We start from the raw sequence: 25,094 nt of genomic DNA, 5'->3' as shown, positions 1-25,094 counted from the left end.
TTCATTATAGTTAAAATTATATAAATAATTGAACAATTATTTGAAAACAATAATGATTGATTCACACGTTTATCCTGATATAACAAACGTGCAGGCATACGCTGTATGTAAATTAACAGTACAAGAATAAAATTAATGTTATGGTCATATGTAAATTAGATTATTACTGAGTGATCAGTATGACATAAAACATCTGAAAATGTATTTATAAGTTTTGAAGTATCTAAGGATGTCGAACTCAAATATATTTTTATTATTTTGATTTATCTCGTGAATTGAAATAGTAAATAAATAAGAAATATGATAATTTAACGAAATTGAATATTTCGTTTCCTATCTTAATTAACAATGACATAAAAGAATACGTATCAAAGTCGGGCCGAAAGACTGCAGAAATAAATATTAATGAATTGCAGCATAAACAAAGAATAAAAGAAAGAAAATTAATAGGAATAGAATAGAACGAAGTGTTGAGAATAGCCGATGGAAGTGGATGCATGGATAAATATACATTCATCAATCAGGCCGACTGTGGGGGTGGATGATGGTGGCTTTAGTGTAAGCGTAGTATCGGATCACTCGGCTAGAAAAGTAACTTATCTTGATTATTCTGATGTCCTGAGGGCGGCATGCCTCCTGCTCTATTTGCCTGTCTGTCTGGTAAACTAACATTAGTCACTGACTGACATTCAATTTTAACGTTTCAGGCAGTAACACCTAAAACAACGATAATATTTTTAATCATTAATTCTTCCGTTCTATCCTTAACAAAGTAAAACATACAGATGGTAAAAAATTAGAGCACGATAATTTTTTTTTGTAGTAATTGCATATCTACAATTACATTGTAGTAATTGCCTATCTGTTATCGTGACTTAAGAAGAATTTTTATTAAACTACGCATGGCAAGGTGTGGGAAACAAGTAAAGTCATTAAATACTTTGAAAATGTACGAAGTTCTAAGAATCTATTATCTTAACAAATCGTTAAAAAGATGATATTTATTAAGTATCTAAGGTTTTCCACGTAAAATAATAACCAAACGACTACTTCAAAAGATTTCCCACTATTTGCATTATTTAATCCCTACTCCGGTTCAAAATTAGTTAAAAACTATTATTATCCTCATGATCTAATTATTTAAGACGGCCATCCGGAAGGTTCTCGGCCTGACAAAGAAAACACAAGTTTTCAAAGTTTTTTTTTGATTGTTCAAGGTACTCACCCTCCAGTTCGATACATTTAGACCAACAACTTTCCAACATATTAATACCCTAAGTGTTAATAACACTGTTTGTACAACTGTGCAAAATAAGCAGTTGACTCAGCTTTGACCTCATCATTTGAAGTGAATTTTCGTCCAGTGAGCCGTTTCTTCAGGCAACCCGACTTGCGTGAGGCGCATTACCTTGGTGAAAGAGCACTTTTTTTTTGGAAAGAGTGTACTTTTAGCCTGAATGACAACTTTCAATCGATCCCGTTGCCGGACGTTTTCCTGAAAGCCATTTCCCCGAATAGACATTCTCCCGATGATCTTTCTCCCGAAGACAAATAACCGAATGTGCTTTTTCTCGAGTAAACATATTCCGATTATACTTGAATATATTCTCGAATCATTCATATTATGCAAATAATTGTGTTCGATCTAATCTCCACGGTTACCATTCAGATTTATACTGATCCTATTGCGATATATGCAAATTTCTAGTATCTTTTGTAATTATATTTTTTCGCTTTTGCAAATAAATTTATAGTATTCATAATGTCTCAATCTCAAATAAAAATGGCTCAAGTTGCGGGTGAAACAAATTAATTATCGACAGATACTTCTGCTTGCGCTTAAAAAGGAACAAGTGCAATACATACTAAGATTCAAGGCGTTCGCGAATAAAGGAATGTACCGTTCGTGCTATCACTAGTTTGAATGGAGCCGTTTTAAAAGGCCCTAATTAATCACCACACCGGGATCCATGTACCAACTTAAGTTGGCATTCCAAAAAAATAGTAAATGATGCCAGCACCAACTAAGCTTAGGTAAAGTTGTTAAATCTGCACCAAAGAAGAAAGGACAACAATCTCAAAAGCGCATTCAAAACATTGTTGAAAAATATCCAGAGTATATCCATCCATTCAAAAATCTTCGATTTCTTGCAAAAAGATATTGTTATTTAATTTACTGGTTTTTATCAATTTTTACAAATGTTTAGATTTACCATGTAAATATACCGAAATTTCACTTACAACTGTGCTTATTTTTTTAAATATAATTTTTTTTAGGAACAAAATCTTCGGGAAAAAGGCACTCGGAATTTTAGTTAATCGGGATTTTGATCATTCGGGAAAACGTCCGGTAATAATCGATCCGATAGTGTGAACTCTTTGATGGTTCTACTTTTTTCTAGGTAGTCTATGAGCACCGCACCATAAAAATCCCCAAAAAACCGTAGGCATGACTTTTCCTGTAGATGGAATCGTTTTCGCTTTTATTTTCGCATTTTTCTCTATTTCCATCCTTCGGTGAACCATATTTCAATTACTTGATGTCGAAGAGACTCAGTAGAATCGCGTTTAAACTAATCTAAACATCCCGAGATGTTTTCTGTCGAATGCGTTTTTGGTCGACTGTTTAAAATGCGGCATCCATCTAGCAGAAGCCTTTTCATATCCAAAACATCATGTAAAATGTAGTGGAAATGACCTATCTAGATGTTTACAATGCCAGTAACCTCGCGTACCATCAGTCAGCTATCATTTAATACATTTAGTACGATCATTTTCGTTACAAAATTCCATGGCACTGTGGATTTTTGTGACGATTTCGTCGTTCATAGAGGTCGTCCTGAACATTCATCGTGCATAGATGTACGACCATGTTTAAATTCAGCAGCCCACTTTATTTATGAAGAAGAATCCATTAGTGGACTCTTCTGAAGTTTTTGTAAAGTCCAAAGAAAACTTTAACGTTATATGGACATTGGACTCTGTAAATCCAAACTTTACGTAAAATGTAAACTGGAATTTCTGTAAGTAGATCGCAGATCTTTTAAAACAAGTATTTCATGAAGTACTACTGGAGTTCAATTTTATCCATTTTTTATAAAATGCCATAACTTGTTTGCTTTACTCGATCGCTACAAACAAGCAACTTAGTACACACTTCTATAATTTTGCAGCTCTATAATGTAAAGAATCATAATCAAAAATCTTTTAGAATGATTTTGTATACTAATAAAATATTTCTACAATTTCATTGTTCTGCTAAAGTACTGAGTACTTTGGTGTCGCAAGAATTTATAACTTCAGGTAGAGAAATTCTGCATAGCCGGGGAAAAAATTACGTAAGAAATACTAATTAAAACATTTAAATATTTTTCATTTCCTCGGTTTAAATAAATAAAACTTTTTCTTATTTGATAATAGGTCGTGTAGAAAAGTAAACAAAAGTGATTTAAGGTCAATAGATTTATTAAGTTAAAAAAAGCAAAAAAAAAAAGCTAAAAGATGGTATTGTTTTTAATTCTTCCCACCATGTGAATACAGTTTCCAAAATTTAATACATCCGCCAGTTATAAGGTTAAAATTTACTTAACAAGAATTTGATGGGAATCTTATGTCAATTCCGAAAAACGGTATAGATCAACTGAAGAATAACAAGGAACTTCCCTTACTAGAAAAAGTGAGAAGTGAAGTAGTTTCCCGGTAATTTCTTCATTGTGTTAATTATACAGTTGCTTATCAGCATGCTAAACCATCTGAAATGAAAGGTGACATCAGCCCTAAAATTTTATGTTCACTTTGTTCATTATAATAAATGAACAGCGAACGTCATTACTTTCAGAGAAATTAACTTCGACTAATGCTGCTTGTATCTTAGATGTTTTACAGATGCCACAAACGTGGAAATCAGTAGGTCACATAGTATAGAAAAAGAAATTAACGTCCTCATTTCTATCGGAAACAATGCATTACATAACTTAAACGGCCTCACCTCAACGACTTTTGTTATCACTTTAATTATAATTACTTTTTTTATAATAGAAATTAAAATTATTTAACGAAAAAACGATCTAAATTTCATTAATAAACCAGAGAAAGTTATAAATATTAACTTGCATTTAAACTTGTGTTAGTATTTGTCCAATCATATTATGAATATAGTTAAAACACCTAAAACAAATAGCATAAGGTCTTACAAAAAAAAAAAAAAAAATGTATAAAAAATGAAATTACCCTTCTGTCATTGTAATAGAAGGTAAAACATTTTTCTATTCTTATTATATATCACATTTAGAAAAAAGAAAATAAAAGTTTCAAATTGATACCTTGAATATAGAAAAATTGACAATTTTAAGAACTTCGCTTTTTAATGGAGTATATAAATACTACGCCAAAAATAAGTATTTAAAGTATTTCACCTACATAAGATCACATTTAGAGAAATATTTAAACATATTTTAACAATAACTTTTAACATTAAAATCTTCGAAAAAATGCATAAATAATTATGTTATTTAGATCGTACGTAGCAGTGGGTAACATATATCATGTCAGGAATGGGTAAATATATTATTCTACGGATATCAGAGGTACTATTCTACTGTCTTAATGGATCAAGAAAAATCTTGGGAAAACTCCGGTCAGATATAAAAAATCTGATGTGGACAACACATTCCTCCCCTTTGCACGCCTATTAAATTACATTTACACACTTTTTTAAAATGAAAAGTACATAAAATTTTATTTCATTAAAAACTTCTGATATTTTTTCATATTATTTTAATATTATTTTGTAAAAAAAAAACTGTTTTACAGTGAGGTTAATAATTATTAATAAATCAATATATTTAAATTAAAAAAAAAAAAAAATTAAAAAGAAGGAGATGAAGAAGTCTGATTCAAGCCGATGTGCCTTCCGAAGAAGATCCTAAGATCCAAATATTTCAATAATTAAAATTTTATTTAACTGTAACTTTGAAACCAATGAATACTACTTATGATATACATCGTTGAAAATCTTTCAATGAGGGCTTATTACTGCAGTTAAGAAAAAGTCCAAAATCCACATTTTTTTGATTTTTAACTTTTTTGGTTCAGTCAACTGCAATCAAAAGGTGCACAACTACATGTTACAACAGTCCTAAATCCAAAATTTCAACATCTTACAGCTAATCGTTTTTGAGTTATGTGAGATACATAACAACAGACGTCACTCCGAAACTAGTTAAAATGGATTCAGGGATAGTCAAAATCGATATTGCCGTTTAAATTTGAAAACCGAAAATTTTTCGCGATCATAATACTTCCATTACTTCGAACAAGGAAGTAAAAAATCACATCTCAAGAAACAGCTAAAAATGCTCAGAATTTTGAAGCTTTTCTCTGAAAATGTTTTTTGTTGTTAGTACGCTAGATTCATGAACGTTATTTAGATACAACTGGCAAAAAAATTTAATAAAATCATGTGTAATGAAACAAATCGAGTAACATTTTCGCGGCGGGCCGTAGGCCCGCTCCTAGTATAAAACAAAACAATAATATAGTCACGGAAGAATTATTTCAACGCTGGGTAAGCACAGTTTCTTCGAACCTGTTCGGTAGTTAGCTCAATTGCCGAAACTTTTCTTTCCCTGTGTTCCTTTTTTACCGCGAAGACCATCAATCGGAAAAATAATTATGAAATAACTCTAAAAGTGAATAATACTTTACAGCTTAACAATTTATTATTAATTTATTTTTTTTTAATATTAAATTATTAAATACTATTAAACTAAAAATAAATGAACATTAAATATATTAAATTAAATTATTAATTTACTACTTATAGGAAACTTTGATGAAAGTTCAATGGTGCCTTTCGTAGATGGAAAATTGAACCTAAAATTAATTATTTTACTTTCAAAGGATTTAAATTGTCCAAGTAGAAAGATGTATTGAGTCATTAAGAATTGAAAGAGGAAGCAAAAATTTGCGATAAAAAGGTACAACCGGCCTCTACGAGTACAATGAGTCGCTGATGTCAAGAAGGTAAAAAGATCAAATATCTATTGCTTCCTTTTGCTTGTATTGTGTTCTTTAGGATGAATCTATACTTCTGTTTAATGTGTAAGCATTCATAAAAGGAAGTGAAAAATAAATAAAAATCTACACTAAAGTATCTTGGGGCAAAGGTAAGGATAGCATCAATTATATGATAAACTGAATGCTGTCTGTTTTTTCGGATGAGTTTTATCAGAAGGTAAGCGTAAACATCCGGAAGAGATTGCGATATGAATAATGAATGTGTGAAGGACATCTCCTATCCCACATTCGTAACAAGTTTTTTTACGAGTCAGAAAAGACCATGTATATATTATTAAACACGCGCGTGTGACCACCCCCATTCCACAACATGCACACACCAGCATATGTATTCATATAAACCATTGTGTTGACGTTCTCTGTTGTGATGATGATAAGTGTAACTTATAGAAGCCAGCTGAAGCAGGGAAAGCATAGTACTATAAAAGCCGTTCTTTTACACCGGAAGCGTTTTGGATGGCAACTGTTAAAAAGCAAATTTTTATAGCGCACCATTTCCTGTTTTTAAACCTACACCTGATGAGAAAAATATATGAACTTTGAGAGCTAAAATTTTTAACACACCCCATTACTGTAATACAAAAGGAATATCACAAAGAAATTATACAATAATTAGTAAAAATAATTACAATAAATTAGATTTTATATTTAATTCAGACTATTATTAAATAATATTAGACTAACATTTTAAAACAGTAGTCATTAGCATGCTCAAATAATCTTTTCTATACTAACGATAGTTAAAGATGTATTAAATGGGTTTAATCTTGGGATAAATAAAAGACTTTAGCTTGTATCCTAATTCTAAAAACTAAAATTTTGTTGCATCTAGGAATTTCGTGCGGAAATGCCTGTTCGAATCCCGGTTAGGCATGGCATTCGCTACCAATTACCATCGGGCTAATGACCATTGCTGTTGATGCCTGCTTTCTCATAAAAAAATTGAAAAAAGGAATATATATATATATATATATATATATATATATATATATATATATACTATGCATATATAGATTTTAACAATTATAAATTTTTTTTGCTAACTACAGATTTTTCATAATGATGAGTTGTGGAAGGGGGCAGTTCAAGCAGACATCGACCGAATGTCAATAGTGAAATTTTTACGCAATCCGAAAATAGAAGTTAGAAGTGTTGAAAAAGAATTTAGAGTATTAAAATACTTTATTTCTATAACTGAGGGCGGGAACTGATTCAATCTAATTAATTGAAAGCTAGAGCTGGCAAGGGATCCCCGATCATCTCTTTGACATCATTGAGGTTTTATGTCTTTGAAAAAATTACATGATTTGAAGAAAAGTTTGAATACTATAAAATTTATTACTTTTTTTTGTTTACAACTTTTTTTTACCTAAGTTCCAATTACTTTATTTTTTTTTAACGTTGGAGGAGAGAAAAGCTCTACCAGCCACCGTCCACCCACGCTAATAGTAGTGTCAGGCTCGCACAGACTAAAACCTCCCCCCTTTTACAACAGCCCCGATACCTACTTTGCAGTATAATTCATGGACAGCCTATACTTCTTGCAGGCCTCCTGCAGATGGTTCGGGGAGTTCTGGACACCTCAATACCCCAACCCTGTAGGGGACACCCGCCTTGTGACGCTTCCGGTCGCCACCCCCCCCCCCCCGATCATAGTCCAGATGGGTTTTAACGGGAGTCGTCTTTCGCCCTCTATTTTTATACCTCGGTAGACATTTACATCGGTGATTTTTAAACTCAGCTTTTGCCTTCGATGCAGGCCTCGTCCGGACATCTTGAATGTCCTACATCGTTGCCCTCTGAACTAGCTAACCGAGTTCGCGCCTAGTTCTACTTTTACTGAGCCACTTTCGTGTAATGGACATCTCAATATCACAACCCGGTAGGGGAAGACACTCGCCTTGTGACGTTTCCGGTCGCCCTCCCCCCCACTGTTACAAGCCCTGATGGGCTTGGGACATCTCTCTTCCGCCATCTTAATGCGCAGGATTTCTTTGTTCATAGCCGTTATCGCCTGCCATGAGGTCTCGCTAAACAGGAGCTTATCCATTAAATTTTCGGCGTTTAACATTCCGACTATCGTATTGCACCGCTGCTTCTTGTCTGCCTACCTGTTACATTCAAAGAATAAGTGGCTTACAGAATCTTCCTCGTCGCAGTAGGAACACCTCGAGTCCAATCTTTTCTTTTTATTAGCGAGGTAGACGTTGGATGCGCCACGGCCTGACAAGAAATTAGTAGCCAAAAATCTAGCTCGCGCGCCCTTGGCAGACCCACCTTCTGACATTTAGACAACAAGGAAGGTCCACCATTCTACAATGGCACGCTTCCACCTATCCAGCCACCTTGAGAGTAGCCTTTCATATGCTTCTTCTTTAGTGTCGCCTCTCCACTTTTCGACCTGTTCCGGAATCCTCAGTTCAACAGGCAGCATCCCTGCGGTAACAAAAACAGCTTCACTGGACACCGTCCTATACGCAGAGGCGATCCGCAGTGCCAGTCGCCTCAGCATACAATTCAGCTTATCCCAGCATACAATTTTGCATTATCATACTGCATGGCAGGATGCCACACAGATGCCGCAAAAAGTATAATTGATGACACCGTCGTAACAAGTATCTTTCTTTTAGATGACAGCGAACCTCCTAGTTAGCCATCAGTCCGAAAAGGGCCTTCACTGTCTTTACAGCCTTCATAGCCACTTCCTCCACTTGCCTGGTGAACTTCCTCCCCTTGTCCATTCAGATACCGCGACACTTCGCCTGTTTGACTGACTCCACCACAACCCCAACTACCGTAATTCGTAAACGAGAGAGTTTCCTTCTTACATAAGGGACTATGACTCTGTTTTCTCAGCTGCAAGACTAACTCGCTTGCCTTCAAATCACTCCTTCGCCATTTCTGTAGCTCTATTCATTCTCTCCATGATTCGCTGGACTTCCTTAAAAGTGAGAAAACACTTTTATTAAAGTTTACAAGTTCAAGTTTACCTCAAATTTGTTATATTAATTTAATGTTGGGATATTTGCCAAATATTGTTTGGGCTAAACAAACATATGGCACATAAAAGCCGGAAAAAAATAAATACCGCTCAACTAACCTTGGAATATCAAGCAAATGTTGTTGAGATTTAGGCGTGGTAGAAGTTTTCCTCCAGAATTAATCTCCAAGCTAACGCGGGAAAAAAGTTCACTCAGCTGTTCTCTTTTTTCTGTTTAGCATCCGGAACCTCCGTAAGGTAATTACTTCAGAGGATGAATGAGGAAGATATGTATGAATATGTAAATGAAATGTAGTCTTGCACAGAATCAGGTCGACCTTCCTGAGATGTGTGATTAACTGAAACCTAACCATAAAAACCGATACCCACGATCTAGTATTCAAATCCCTATAAACGTATACAAAGCCTTTACAAGGATTTGAACGTTAGAACACTCGACTTCAAAATCAGTTGATTTGCGATGACGAGTTCCCCACTAGACCAATCCGGTGGGTTTAACTCAACTGTTCTAATCACAACCGAACAACGCGGTGAAAATCCCGCCAGATCTGGCCGACCAGCTAGGCTTAAAATACTTAGTCTATAGGACTCGTCCAGAACAACATACAAAAAAAGTTAAACTACTCACTCTCTCTGCTCTTTCACTAAATCCCACGCACACCACTATGGTTCGAACATTCACACTAATAAATTACTAATAAATTACACGAAAAAATAAAAAAACAATACTATATTACCATAAAGTCAAGAGCGAAACAGATACGTCTGAACGCTCCCACTATTATCGCAATACTCAAGTTCTATTACCTGAATGGGAAAAAAAAGGTTAAAATTTTCGATATCAAAGTTTTTACATGCCTCTTGAAGCACGACACTGAAAAATAACGGATTCAATATCTTAATATTTAAATTTTAAATTAAAGGGAACTAGTGACCTTTGCGAAGGACAAGAACTGAATCTCTTTGACACCATGTTTCATAATTTGTAGGTAGATAGGGGGAATTTTGAAAGTTAATAGTTCAAATATAGTAATATTTCAATTGTTTCAGTGTTTACAGACTCCTGTGTTATTTAACTCTTGTTGTGTACAGTTGACCGTGTTTACATAGATTTTTTAAGAATTAATGCTACTGAAAATAAACAATTTATTTTCTTGCTGGCAATTAAAAGAATATGTCAAAGAAAAATTGTGTTTCGCAATAATTTTATAAAAACTTAATACATATATGATTCTGAAACTTATTCAATTTTTCAGATCAAAAACCGTACGAAGCATCAAATTTTTTCCTTGATTTAAGTTTCCAAAAATTCAATATAGCTTCATAATGAGAGCTATATTTTTTGCAAGATGTAATTCGAAAATGAAGTGTTTCCAGACAAATGTTTAGATGAACTTTTTTTTTAATTTTTACTTCTAGAACATGTTCTGAAATTCTTTCCGTTTTTTCTTGAGACATCTGTGTGTGTGTGTATATATATATAATGCAAACAAGAATCGATTAGGGAATGAACTACGAGGATGTTGAAGTTACGTTTAGTTCAGTTATACAACCATTACTGGATAATTAATTTTAATTGTATCTTATGTGGTATGCATGTTATCTTAACTGTAGCTTACGTTGTAATATCAAGCCACAAAAAAATTATATTATGTAATAGTGTCCAACATTTTTAAAAGAGCGTAGGCGTTCTGAATTGTATGAAGTATAATTGCTCATTTTTGTTAAAACTGGATGTTAGTAGGATTTTTTCAACACTGGCGGAAAATTGAAGATATTATTAAAAGATGGCTTATTCGAACCAGATCAGTTAAAGCTTGCTGGCTTACGTATGGTAAATAAATAAACAAAAGAATTATTAAATTATGATATTCATCCGTTCACACTTAATTGGTAGGTAATACCTCCAACACCTGAAAACTGATAATAAAAATATTCAGTCTTTACTTTTGTTTTAATGAAGTATTCATTTATATTACGATATACATTTTAATAAATTAACATATTATAATTTTAAAAAAAATATCTTTGCTCCGACGTATATGTAAATTCCTCTTTTTAGGTAGATTTCATAAGAAAGATACGTACTGTAATGGGTACCATGATTCGACTTCCGGAAAATTTCGACATACCTTCGCGTTTCACATGCCCCAGACCGCAAAACCACCGTCAGTTCAAAAGTTTATATATACATTTATACATATATTTCACTTTCTTGTGGACACGATAACTGCCGTAATTTTGCGCCAATCACTTTCAAATTGATACATAAAATATAACGACCCAAAATCTCCGTCGAGTTCGTTAATGGGTAAAATCAGGCCATGGGACTGGATTTGAGGGAGCTTTTTCGAAAAAAACAAAATATCGCTATAACTTTCTTATTAAGTAAAATATCGAATTCGTTTAAAGTTCCTACTATTCTTTGGATAAGGGACTAAAACTTATCTACGTAAAGCTTTTTGATATCACAAACCATTGGCTCAGGGGGTGAAAAAATGGGGTTTCGAAGACAAAAAATATCATTCCTCCCTTAATAGGCACAGAATCAAATCGGTTTAAATGGTCGTTAGTCCTAGAAACATTACCTAAAACTTTTGTCTGAAACAATTTTTGATATGACCAATCCTTACGGCAAAGGATGACCAAAATGTTGCTGGAATTGTAAGATGGGGTTTGACGTATGCTGAACATAATGAAACATTTTTTTACATGCAACCATTGTCAGATTGAGTAAATTTAAAGTTTTTTTTTTACTTTAAGGTGGAAATCTCTTTTATAACCTACTTAGAACCGGTGAAATCTACCTCCGCCTTACGGCGTGCGAAAGGGATTTTTTAAATTGTAGCTTTCGTTCCAAAATTTACTGAATTATGTATCTTCCTATCTGTCTAAAATAGACATCATATAAATTACATACTTTTTTATTATATCAAAACGGAAACTGTGGGTTACGAATAAGAAAAAAAGAACTAAACCTTAAAAAAAAAATTGATAGATATTTAAAATACCTTACTTAAAAAACTGTGATGTTTTGATTAAGCTTTGGCCACTATTACTTATTTTTAAATTTATTTATTTTTATAGGAAATAGAAATCGTTTAAAATACAAGTTTCTTTATTTATAACATTTTAAAAGTAAGAACTGATATCGATACGTTCAAGTTTAAGTTCGTGCGATGATACAACGAATGATGTTTTGTATAACTAACAAACAGACAAATCATGCGGGTTGTGTCATGTACAGCTGTGTGTTTGTCACGAAGTTTAATTGTCTACGCTGGTAAGCTAGTATTACTCAAGGGGGAGTGCCTCACACCATACATTCCATAACACACCAACATAACCAACCCATAACCCATACGAATACAATCAACCCTCTCTCGCATACTTTGTATTATAATGATAGATATTATTACTTATTATATGCAGTGTCATACATTAATCTTATGATCCATTAAATTCATTCACACATTATATGCACATATTAATATTTTTTCATCTACCGCATTATTATGCATAATATAAATTCATCGAAATTATTAAATTAAAAAATATGTAACTACTTTACCTCATTAAACGTCAGTAGAAATAAGTTTAATATGTAATGTACTTTTTATGACTGATTTAGTAAAGTAATATAGTATTATATATATATATATATATATTATAAGAAGAAGGGCTGTAAAAAATTTGATATTAAATAATCCCGTTTCTCTGAAATAACATAATTTAAATTTCCTTATTCAGTAGAAACAGTATACTAAAACTGTTTTCCAAAGAAAAAAAAGAAGTGTATATCAATTTCTTGCTTTACATTTTGTATTATCAATTTTTGTATTATTTTTTATGACTGTTGTTTTCCCTACTAGAAGTGATTTTTATTATTCAACCAGTACCTATAGGTTCTGAAAATATTACCTACGATGAGGATGAATATCAGTTGCATTTCTGTTAACTTGGTACGATGGTAAATAGCTGAACATTCAGCTCTCAATGCAAAACTCAACCAGTACTGGAGTACTGCATGTTTGAAATTCTTAGGAGTATTTATAACATTTTTGGAAATGACTGGTGAATCATGTTGGGTAACCATTTGCTTATCCGTGCGAGTCAGTAAATCGAGGCTAATCATATACTTGTGTTTTTTAGGCAAATTTTTAACTCCTTTTTATTTAAGTTCTAATTAACAAAAATATCTGGAACTAGGATACAACATAACATTTGTATGCATATACATGCACGTTTTTACTTAAATGTAAAGTGATTTTATCAATTACCCGGGAAAATTTTTGCATCATTCTGCGAATCACCTTTAGCAATACGATAAATGAAATGTACTTATTTATGGTCTAATATGATTCTTGTGAAAGCAAGAAACATAACCTTGTTTGAATGAATTGCAAAGCTTAATGAGCAATTTTGACTAATTATGGTATATATAAATATGTATATTTCAAAATAGCATGCTGTTACTCTATATTCTTGAGAGAAATTAAACAATTCAAGATGGCTGTAAATCTGCCTGCCTAAGTGACTTTAGTAAATTATTAACGAGGAAATTCATTTTCAACACATTTTAGTCAAGAAATCCAAAAATTACATTTATTTACAGATAAAATAATATTCGAACGGAAGAAGTGCCAGAGAGGCGAATTCGGAAGAATCAAGATAATCTTTACAATAGTGAATTAATTTTATAAAAAAATATAGCTTAGTGTAATAAAATAATATACTGATATATTTGTTAATTTTGGGAGTCAGTTTCAGTAAAAGTCCAGTGAACGTTTTACTTCAAATAAATACTTACACACGCCGCTAACTTTCGAAGCCGGATAAGTTTGTGCTTATTTATGAACCTCTGAAACTGTTCTCCCGTGGGACTGGAGGATACGCAATTTTTATTAGAACATGAAATTAATTTAATCAAGGCAAAAATGATACAAAATTACATTTTTTGAAACTATTTTTACAAAGATCTTTGTTAAAATTTTCATGAGATAATTGGTTCAAGATTTTGATCAATAATCCATTTTCACCAAAAGAGGGATGGAAACTACGCTCAAGTTTCCAAAAATAATCTTTTTTTAATTGATTATTTTTTCTTAGAAATGAGCTTTAATTTTCATTTCTAAGACATTTTGGTAGAATAAAAAATAAACGAAAAAATTAGCGAAAGGATTTTTCATAATACGATTAGTGAAGCTTCATTAATGTTACAATATAATTTGCAATATTATTTGGATCCCATCCAAAATCACATACAGAAAATAAATTAATGATTATTTTAAACTTACTATATTAATTCATCAGCAAATATATTAGAAGGCACTTTTGAACGTTTAATGTTGTTAAAGGATCAAGTAATTAAATAGTCCACATTTTTCTCTATAGAAATTATCATAAATTTTTTTCCACAATGAGGGCCACTTCTAAAACGCTTTTATAAAAGTGTATAAAATAAATTTCGGTGCACATTACTGACAAAATATAAACAGCTTGTTTTATTCATGCGATAACATTAAGTTGAATAGTCTTACGAGGTGTAGCAATTAAATAACAAAACTAATGCTGTAAAATATTTTATTTTAAATTTATACATACGAGGTGCGACAATAAAGTAATGAGACTGATTTTTCTTTGCAAGATGTGGCAACCCTGCAGCTTGCGTAGGGGGTCAAGTTTGACCAAGGTCAAAGATGGTGTATCTTTGACCTTGGTCTATAAGCTACTTCTAATCCAAGCGGCACATTGATGCAACTGCTCAGTCGTGAGTTGTGCTGTAATAAGTGAACACGTGTTTGTGTCCCTCGTCACAGCTTTTTGGACATCTTGTGTTGTTTGAAATGGTATCCCTTGACCGCCATATTGACTCTTGGAAATAGAAAAGTCGCACGGAGCGATATCTGGTGAATAAGGTGGCTGTGGTAGTACTGAAATTTGTTTTGAGGTTAAAAATTGCTGTACTGACACAGCAGTATGGGATGGCGCATTACCGTGATGCAGAATCCAATTATCAGCAATGGTGGCACGGACACGAAGAATTCGTTTACGAAGTCTTTCTAAAATTTCTTTGTAGAAATATTGGTTAACTGTTTGTCCAGGAGGCACCCACTCTTTATGAACAATTCCCTTGGAATCAAAGAAGCACACAAGCATGCATTTCACTTTTGACTTTGGCATGCGAGCTTTTTGTGGTCTGGGTGATCCCTTTGAGCACCAATGCGAACTTTGGCGTTTTGTCTCTGGATCGTATTGAAAAAACCAACCTTCATCACCAGTGATAACACGGCTCAACAAATCTGGATTGATTTCCGTTTGCTCTAACAGATCGGCTGCCACATTTATCCGTGTTTCTTGCTGTTGTGTGAGATTTTTGGGGATCATTTTCGCACAAATCTTTCTCATACCAAGATCTTCAGTTAATATTAGACGAACCGTTTCTCGATTGATGTTGAGTTCTTCTGCAAACATTTTCACGGATAATCTTCGATTAGATCGTACGATTTCACGCACCCTAGTCAAGTTGACAAATTACGGAACTTCACAAAATTTTACCTTTCCCGTTTCCCTCTTCCCCATATCCCGTTTTTTTCCTTTTCCCCATATTATCTATTTCTCTCTTTCGCTTTTTCCCATGCGTAAATCGGTCCAGTAATTTTTTAGTTTATAGCGAACACGCATACGAACATTGCCTTTTATATATAGAAGAAGAAAGTCTGTTTCTGTATTTGTTTGTTTCGTAAATATCTCGACACCGGCGCCACGTAGTGGGTTTTTGAAAAAAATGTTCTTTTCACATAACTAATATATATTCTGAATATGAACAAAATCGGTCCACAAATACAATTTTTCCACATATCTCAACCCTAGCGCCATTAAGCGGTTCATTTTTTTTGCAGAGGTATTTCTTTCCATGTAACACAGATTCTGAATATGAGCCAAATTGGACCATAAATACAATTTTTCGAAATATCTCAAACCCAGCGCCACCTGGCGAGTCCATCTTTTGCAAAATTATTTCTTTTCACCTAACTAATACACAGAGTGTATTTAAAATGGTGGGCTGGCTATATTTTTTGAATTCTACTTGTAAAATTAAACGAAAAATGTCGTTAGGAGAAAAGGCAATTTCAACTTCGTTGCCCACTGTCCGCCATTTTGTTATTTTTATATAAAAATGTATATTTCAAGTTCGGATAGAGGAATCACATTAATATTTGGTAAGCGCCTTTGTAATAAAGTTTAAAATTAGAAAAATATCAGGACTTAAATACCTTCATTCACCAGCAGTCAAGCATTTATGCAGTCCTGGAAAGTGCCATGGCCTCTATCCCCTCGTGTGTGGTTTTGCCCGGCAAAGTCCTTCCCAGCATCACCACCCGAACACAGCCGGTACTCGGTCTTTCCTTGCCACGCCTTAAGGAGGGAAACCCTGCTATTTTCATTGTAAGAAAGAATAAAAACATTAAGAACATGATAAATATAAAGAGGAAGAAGACGTTAAGATCAAGGAAAACAAAAAAGATTAAGAAAGGATGATGAATATAAAGAGAGAAAACTTGAAAACAACTTGTGTACAGAACGTGTACACAAATTAAGATAAGAGGAATTACACAAAATAAGATCAGAATATAAAACCAAAGAACGATTAAATTATGGGCAACAAAAAACAAATAAACGAAATGACGATCAACTCCGACTTAGTGAGATTATTGTCCGACAATATCAGAAGAGTAATGAACTAAAAGATAAGAATTTTTTCCAATTAATCAAAGATCGGGCATGTATGCCTCAGTGTATGTATTGTTCTTGTGAAGGTCTATTTTTCAGTCACTCTGTAGTTAACTTTAATGTAGATAAAATTAAACTGTGATTCCAGAATAATTAAATAAAATAAAACAGCAATTAAACTAGAAATCCAAAAATAGTATATTTCTAAATTATAATTTTAATTAATATTAAATAATCAGATGTTTCGTCAAATTTAATACATATACACATATGTAATAATGTCTTAAATTACATATACACATTTTTAAAAGTACATAAAATTCTATTTCCTTAATAACGTCTGATTTGTTTTCTTTTTTTTTTATTATTATTGAATTATTAGTTATTGTAATTTTTTTTTTTTACAATCACGGGTTAATAATTATTAATAAATCAATATATTTAAATTAAAAAAAAGAGAAGATGAAATCTGATTCGAACCGGTATGCCTTCGCTTGAAAGATGTAAATATTTCATTAATTAAAATTTGATTTGGCTGGCTCTAACTCTGGAACCAATGAAAATAAGTACCACTTATGATATTGAAAAGTTCTTAATGAGGGCTTATTACTGCAATTAAAAAAAGTCCAAAATCCAAATTTTTGGGGATTTTGGGTTTTTTTGGACACTTAGGGTTCAGTCGATTGCATTCAAAAGGGAATGTGCACAACTAGATGTTATAACAGTCCAAAATCCAAAATTCCAACATCCTACGGCTAATCGTTTTTGAGTTATGCGAGTAAATACTGTATGTACGTACAGACGTCACGCCAAAACTAGTCAAAAATGGATATTTCCGTTGAAATCTGAAAACCGAAATTTTTAGTAATTACAATACTTCCTTTAATTCGTACAAGAAGTAATAAAAATGGCTGAAATTTATTGTATATATTTAACTCATTTATTGTTTTAGAAACCATCTATCTACATATGTTTTCTATTATGAAGAATTGAATATTTCAATATAATAATCAGTTTTAAATACTAAATTATTGCACAGCATGGTTTTTTCCAAGTTCTGAAACATTTTTGTGGACATATTTATTATTTTTAATAATATAAAAATATTATATAGCTATTTTAATTTGCTTAAATTAAAAAAAAAAAACTAAGTTTATATTGTAGAATTGTTTGTTTTACTTCTGTCATTTCAAAAAAATATTTTTATGATATCGTTAAAAATTAATTTTACAAATCTTTTAAAATAATAAAGATAATAAAAAAGTTAAATTTATGGTAAAGAGTAAAAGATTTGGTCATTAAGGTTAGAAAGAGTCCAAACAGTCGTTTGGTTGCATTCAAACAGAAATTATGTAATGCTAAAACAACCATGATGTTCTTTGGAGCGGAAACAACTTGGCCCTGTCTCTTGACATATATGTGAACAATGACTTATTACGACAGTGTAGTTACCGTTTCTATTTCTTAAATCCCTTTAGTAGTGTTTAATTTAGCAGTTATTTATTTAGTCCTTTTCTTTTCTTAAATCCCTTTTTAGTATTTATTTATCGTTGTTACTTTTTTTTTCTTTAAATGGTTAGTTATATAACTTCACAAAAGTGTTGATAAACATGTTATCACAAGTTAATAAAATTAAAAGGAGAAAAAACCGTAAAATGAAACTTCTACTTGAGTGATAGCAAAATTATTTTTTTTACTGTGGTCACAACTGAAAAACCTCGCTTTGAAGAGTTATTTCTTTACGAATCGTCTGATGGAAAAATTTAGTTTTTATCATAGTAAAATGATATTTTTACGTTTCAGTTTATTTCCAGAAAACCTTTAGTAATCTAATCAAATTATGTATAAAAATTAACCCGATTTTATACATTTATTACATAACCGTACAATACTTTTTAAGACTACAGTTATTTCACTGTAAAGAACGGTGAAGAGACTATTTACTTTTCTTCAACAAATAGAGAAATTATCATTAGAATTCAATGTAATTTATTTTTCCCTTACAAACAAACCTCTTCCATACCGATGTTCTGATGTATCAGAACACAAGTTCAGGGCAAAAAAAGATCCCTACCTTACTGAAACCTAAAGTGTGTTCTTTTACAGTGCCACATATTGAAATCGACTATCGAATCAGGAGAAAAAAATATAAATTAAACCACAGATAATCAGTTCTTGAGTATACTTAATTACTAATTTAATATATAATCTCCTAATAAAGTTACGGAATGTTGAAATTGTATTTCAGGGAAAACATGAGCTGAGTATTTGTTACGAGTAATATACAACAAATTTGTTTGAAAAAATTAAAAATGTCAGGAATAATTTTGAATAACAACTTTTAATGTGCATCTAGGGCTTCCTGTCGTAGAACTCTTCAAAGACAAACTTTTTTATTAATTTCAAGCATTGTAGATAGGACGACTTGTATACAAAAATAATACATGACTGAAAATAATAAAATGTTAATAAAAAAATCGAAAATTAATTAATTAATCGTTAACTTGCTAAAGAAAACAAAAAATGTTTTAAGGTAAAATTTAGTTTGAAATTGCTACACAGTCGAGGCTCTCTTAGAAATTGATGTAAATCATGGTTTAAGCAAATACGAGGTATGGCTGTAAAATAACGAGACTAATGCTGCTACAGAAGAACTGCGCATGCGCCAAGTTCGTACGACCGACAGCTTTACAGCGTGAAGCCTTCTCTTTCAGTTTTTGCCACTCCAACTTCTGTAGACATATTAGTCTGGCCGTGGTCTTCGTTTGGATAACACCTGTTTTTTTTTTGTTTTGCCGAAAAAAAATGATAAGTGTTGTATTACAGCAAAGAATTGTCGTGAAATTTCATATGAAATTTGGAAAAACCGCTACTGAAACTTATCATTTATTAAAATCAATTGTATAGCATGACTGTTTATCACGTGTGCGGGTTTATGAATGGTTTAAGCGTTTCCAAGATGGCCGAGAAGATGATGTTCGCTCGGATTGCCTTTCCACGGAAAAAACGGATAAAAATATTGAAAAAATTGGTAATCTGATCCTATCTGACCGTTAATTAACTGTTCTTGTCTTTATTCAAGGTCCTTGCTCAACTCCGTGAAAAAGTAAGAAAGAACAACCCAAATTGTGGAAGAACAAGTCATGGGTTCTTCATCAGGACAACGCACCGTTTCACACTGCATTGTCTGTCAAGACATTTCTAGCCAAATAAAACATCCCAGTGCCAGACCATCCGCCTTGTTCGCCTGACCTGGCACCGTGTGACTTTTATCTGTTCCTCAAGGACAAATATGCATTAAAAGGAACAATATTTCAGACCGTGGAAATTGTGAAAGAAAAAGCGGCACGCGTCATGAAAGAGCTCACAGAAGAAGACTTCCAGCACTGTTTCAAACAACGAAAAATTCGCATGGAACGTTGTAGGGTTAGAGGAGGGATGTATGTTGAAGGGGATAATGACTAAATACGAGGTGCGACAATAAAGTAATGAGACTGATTTTTCTTTGCAAAATGTGGCAACCCTGCAGCTTGCGTAGGCACACCATCTTTGACCTTGGTCTATAAGCTACTTCTAGTCCAAGCGGCACATTGATGCAACAGCTCAGTCGTGAGTTGTGCTGTAATAACTGAACACGTGTTTGTGTGTCTCGTCACCAAAATGAAACCGCAAAATATTGCGCAACGGTATGCCATTTCTTTTTGCGTTAAATCGGGTAAAAACGCGACGACAACTTATGGTAAGCTTCAGAAGGCTTTTGGAGGGGAGGTTATGTCAAGAGCTCAAGTTTTTCAGTGGCATAAAATTTTTAGTGAAGGCAGAACGAATGTTGAAGATGAAGACCGCAGTGGACGACCATTAACCTCACGGACAGACAACTTGACTAGTTTTTAATGTTTTATCAATCTTTCAATTGTGTTCATTTAATCTATATATTTATTCAAATCTAGCAATAGCGAAGGATTGCGAGGTCTGCTAGTAACTAATAACTGCGGAAGATTTAGTAGCAAAGCTATTGTAAATGAAAGAAAAGCATATAATAAAAAATGTTTAAATATTACCAGGCAGAATTTACTTATATTTTTAAAATTACCGATAACCTGAAAACTAATGATCTGAAAACTTATATCGAGATTTTTTTTTGTTTAACCTCCGGGACCACCATTAGGTATTGCTTCAGGGAATGAGATGAATGATTTGTAGCATATATGAAGATCTCATGCCTGACCGGGACCTCCGGATGAAAGATTAGTTTGACGAATAAAGTTGAATGAATAAAATTTAGTTTAATTTACTTTAACGAGGAAAGTTTTTTTACTCGGTTCACGTGGTGGTAAATCAAACTAAATTAAAAATTAATTTAAAATTATATTAAACAAGGTAATTTTTTAAATTAACATTTAGTTTCTTGAAAAAAGATTTTTGCAATGAAATAAAATTGCATTGAAACAAAATTGAGAAGTTTTAAACACTTCAGTTATTATGAAGCGTTTATTACATTATTATTATTATTACATTAGTCTATTCATAGACAAGATGAAACACTACCACTACGTAAAATGGAAACCATACGTCGGAAGCGCATATGAAACTCTAAAAAGGATAATATTATATAAAAAAATTTATATTCAACATTTTATTTTTTATAAATAGTATGATGTAGCATTGTTTAATTTTAATTTCATTTCAATGAAATTCAGTAAACATACATTACCGATTCAGTCTGCAGTCTTAAATTTATACATTTTTATATCAATTCTACCATGAAAAATTCATTGACGGGCAGAGGCGGCTCGCGTATAAGAACTGTGGAACTGCAGCACCTCCTATTTCCCTTGATATTATCGATAACATTTAATATGAGTCAATACGTCAATAACGTTTAATATTTCTTTATACTTGTACAATACACAATCCTTAAGTTTAATGTCAGTAACCATCCGCCAGTTTACGAAAAAGATACAAAAATCTTTGTATGGAACTGTACGCTTCACAGTTCCAGCGGCGTGGTGTTTGGCTGTTGCACGCATGCGTACGTAGGAAGCTGCACGCGAGGCTGCGTGGGAGAGACACTGTCGCTCTCGCAGTGCCGACCATGGCGTACTGCTGGAAGGTAGTTTTTTTTTACTCCGCGTGTATATAGTACGTTCCTTGTTCGTTTCCTTTTCTATTTTAGTCGATGGAAGGAAAGTGGTATAGTTGTTTTTCAGAAGTGACCAGAAGATGGCGGAAAACAAGGGCTTAAATCTCCTCTCAAATGTTTAGGGTCAAGGGTTCAAATCTTTGCCAAATCTGTTCAAAAACACACTGAAAGGACGAAAGAGAAGTTATTAGTAAAAACTAATTATGTATTTATTTCTGTGTACATAGTAATTTAAATGAACCACCAGACTACAGTGTTTTTAAGCGGGCATTTTATTAAGTTATTATCTAATAATAGTAAAAAATATCTGTATTGACATTTTATTATTTATTCGGTTAAACCGAATATACACTGCGCTTATAAACCGTGAAGCATATTCTTGAATGTGATAAAAGTGTAGAATTAGATTATTATCCTGCTTCTAGCTATTCTATTTGATTAATTTTTTTCGGTTCTTTTATTTTACAAAAATTTTAACCATGGCCTTGAAAAGGCCCAGAAACAAATTTACTGGAGCAGCACCCCCACTAATTTTAGCTACGGGCCGCCACTGTTGACGGGATTTGTTACTTAAATCACTTTTATATAATACACACATCGTATATATATATATATATATATATATATATATATATATATATATAAAACATCAATATTAATGATGTTTTATCGAGTCTATTAAAAATAAAATGCAGAAAACAATAATAAAATTATAATAACAGGATATCAACAATCAATCACCGATGGAAAAGTACTAACTTTATATGGAAATAACGTATTGTTTCCATAATTACTTGTTGAAAAAAACTTAATATGTATAAATATTTAACAGCGGTGTCTGAAAATGTGATAAAATAATCATTCTGATGAAATATAGCTACCAGTATTACAATAAGAAAAAAATTAATGTGAAAAAATATGTTAATGTCTTAAAATTTTAAGACATTTAAGTTTTAAAAAATTAAATAAAAAAATGTTAATTTAATTAACGGAATATGTAATAAGGAACAACCATTTTTAATTCTAAAAACAAAAAATATCAAAAGGATTATTGTGAAATACACCCTTCAATAAAGGGTTACAAAATACAGAAGGCAGAAAAATGACCTTTAATATTAGAATATACCCGAGAGAAAATAACATAATAGTAGGTCGTCTTCATGGTAACTTCAGTAAACAAGTCACCCTCTAAATTTTATGCATCTATATGTTATCCAGAATAGGATACTGGTATTATTTTATACAAATTTCTGCATACTTTGCAGACATCAATATCATTTTTGTATATGAAAATTTCCTTTTTTTTACGGAAAGAGTTTTTAAAGAGAATGTGATAAGGAATGAGTTTAAAAGCGTACAAAAACGCCTTAAATTAGACAATATAAGTTGAGTAAAAAATCAAAATTTAATATTATACGAAAAAGTAACGTTGAAAACCAGGAATTTACGTTAAGAACATAAATTACAGTACTGGTATTGGCACATTAAAAATGAAATAATTCAAAACCTAAACTTTTACGAACAAAATTTATAAATATGAAACTATATTATACATTTCTTTTAAGACCTGATAAGAGTGCTGGAGTGGCTCAGATAGTTAAGCTTTAATTTGTCATACTGTTCGAGAGGTTGATGCAAGTTCAGTTAAATTTTAATGTAACTTCTTCTCGGTAATGTACTTGGCCAACATCTGTAGTTGGGTTTTAATTAACAACATATTCTAAATGTACAATTAATGAATATAATAAGCTAAAGGTACACGAACTGGGCAAAAATTAACGCAGATGCAGTTGAGCCTCAGATCAAACAAAGTGTACTGCGGATCTAAAGATTTCAGGAATGTATTAATTTTTGAAAAAAATCTTGTAGCAATAAATGAAACTGCCAAGATATTACAGAATAAACTGTGAGAAGTTTTATTACGTGAGTATAGTATAATTCATTGAAAAAGTACATTTAAAAAGGATACTAATTCAATAAAAAAAAATCCTTTTCGGTACGCCGGAAGGCGGAGACAGATTTCACCGGTGCCAAGTAAGAGATAAAAAAGATTTCCACCTTAAAGTTCAGAAAAACTTCAAATTCACTCAATACAACAATGGTTGCCCGCGAAAAAATGTTTTACATGTTTATTTAGCATACAACATGTAAATGTTTTTACAAGTTTACCATCTTCTGAGGCAAGGGTCTCATTCCTTGCCGTAAAGGTTGGTCATATCAAAAATTGTTTCAGACAAAAGTTTTATGTAACGTTTAGAGGACTAAGGATCACTTTAAACAGATTCGATAATGTGCCTATTAAGGGAGGTATGATTTTTTTTGTTTTCAAAACCCTATTTTTTCCACTCTCTAGGTCGATGGTCGGTGATATCAAAAATTTTTATTTAAATAAGTTTAAGGCCCTTATCTAAAGAATAGTAAGAACTTTAAACGAATTCGATATTTTACTTAAAAGGAAAGTTATAGCGATATTTTGTTTTTTTAGAAAAAGCCCCCGAATTCCACCCCATGGTCCGATTTTGTCCATTAACGAAATCGATCGTGATTTTGGGTCTTTATATTTTATGTACAAATTTGAAACTGATTGGCGCAAAATTACGGCAGTTATCGTGTCCACGATAAAGTGAAATATATAAACTTTTGAACTGACGGTGGTTTTGGGGTCTGGAGGATGTGTTAGAGGATGGCTCGCGAAGATATGTTGAAATTTTCCGGAAGTCGAATCATGGTATCCATTACAATAGGTAGTTTTCTTATGAAATCTATCTAATAAATTTATATTTCGTATTTTAAATAAGTGTGACAAAAAATATTCGTAAAGTATTTTCAAGCCATACATATTTTCTTACATACATGTAAGACACATTTCACGTTTCAGACATAGGTGTAGGCAGAAGTTTTGTAGTCTGAATACATAAAAGAGAAATCCTTAACTAATACACAGATTATTAATTCTAACTACTGGAAAACTGAAGTATTGCACAGTTATATTTATAAGTATCTTGAGATAAAGTAAACAAAAATTATTTTGATTATCATCCACAGATTATTAAAATAAAATCTGTAACATCTAACGTAATAAAATTTTAAATCTTTATTTACGATGTCGGTTATAATGAGTACAATAAAGTCTTTATT

At 32.2% G+C, this 25,094-nt stretch overlaps 1 protein-coding gene and 1 long non-coding RNA gene across 3 annotated transcripts in view; one reads left to right on the top strand and one right to left on the bottom strand.

The window, feature by feature from the left end:
* LOC142319421 (mitochondrial enolase superfamily member 1-like) overlaps positions 1-25,094 on the top strand; it is a 247,930-nt gene that overhangs the window by 133,809 nt on the left and 89,027 nt on the right. The window lies entirely within an intron of this gene.
* LOC142319422 (uncharacterized) overlaps positions 1-25,094 on the bottom strand; it is a 129,891-nt gene that overhangs the window by 52,700 nt on the left and 52,097 nt on the right. For both annotated transcript variants that reach the window (XR_012755195.1, XR_012755196.1), the window contains exon 4: positions 16,357-16,517. This is a non-coding gene — a long non-coding RNA (uncharacterized LOC142319422). The remainder of the gene's footprint in view (positions 1-16,356; positions 16,518-25,094) is intronic.

The sequence above is a fragment of the Lycorma delicatula genome, chromosome 2 (assembly GCF_047948215.1).
Source record: "Lycorma delicatula isolate Av1 chromosome 2, ASM4794821v1, whole genome shotgun sequence".
NCBI lineage: Eukaryota > Metazoa > Arthropoda > Insecta > Hemiptera > Fulgoridae > Lycorma > Lycorma delicatula.
The sequence above is the reverse complement of the archived record's forward strand: the minus strand, read 5'-3'. Positions and strand labels throughout refer to the sequence as shown.